The sequence below is a fragment of the Panthera pardus genome, unplaced genomic scaffold (genome assembly GCF_024362965.1).
Source record: "Panthera pardus isolate Hobbes unplaced genomic scaffold, ASM2436296v1 HiC_scaffold_19, whole genome shotgun sequence".
Taxonomy (NCBI): Eukaryota; Metazoa; Chordata; class Mammalia; order Carnivora; family Felidae; genus Panthera; species Panthera pardus.
In genome coordinates, this window is record NW_026526754.1 from 12,014,300 (window position 1) to 12,015,179 (window position 880).

Consider the following 880-nt stretch of genomic DNA (forward strand, 5'->3'; position numbering starts at 1 on the left):
CCGATCCCTCAGAAGGAGGGGAATCTCGGGAGCAGTATTGCAGCTGCCCTGGGCACAGTGCTGGGGTCTAGATGGGTCAGAGTCCCCATTTCATGGGGAAAGCTGTAAGAGGAACATGTCTCAGGAGATAATGCGGGGCCGGGGGCAGTGCAGGAAGGCTTTTCTGGGGTGTGTGTGAGGAACGGGTTCTTTGATTTTTGCTGCTGTTAAACTTCCTGTCTACCACTCAGTTAAAAGCTGTGGGACTCTGGCCACCGCCTTGAGGCCAAGGGTGACAGTGGAAGAAGCAGCTTTCTGCGGCACAATGTTTTTATGTTAACCTAGTAATGCAGATTTTCAGTTGATTATTTTCCTACAAGCTTTACTTTTTGTAGAAGTATAATTAGATATTTTCTCATTTCTGTATGAGGTTTTGTTTTGATCCTTCACCTTCAATAGGTTCTATCAGAAATAGCTGTTGAAAGGACAGGAGAGGAAAGGTAATATGTTCCAGGGAGGAGAGCAGTTGGGGGGGTAAGGAGGGGGAAAATGACATTGACTTAGTTTTCTTTCATTGCCATTTTCACATCTGTTGAAAGAGGCTTATGTTTGCTGATTTCTTACTAACTGTAAATTAGAGAATCTGAGATTTATGTCAAAATTGCATTGTGGAAATAGATTGTTTTTAGAAATGTACTAAGAATTTGAACTTATTAATAGTTTAACCTCATTTATAATATGGAAGTAAAACTGATATTACAGAAAAAAAACAATTAGCTATTGAAAAGCAAGAGAGCAATTAGGGAAAAAAACTGTCATAAGAATGCATGTATTTCTAGGTGCATTTAACAACTGAAAATCTGAGACTAGTAAAGTATAAGAACAGCTATAAAACTTTAGA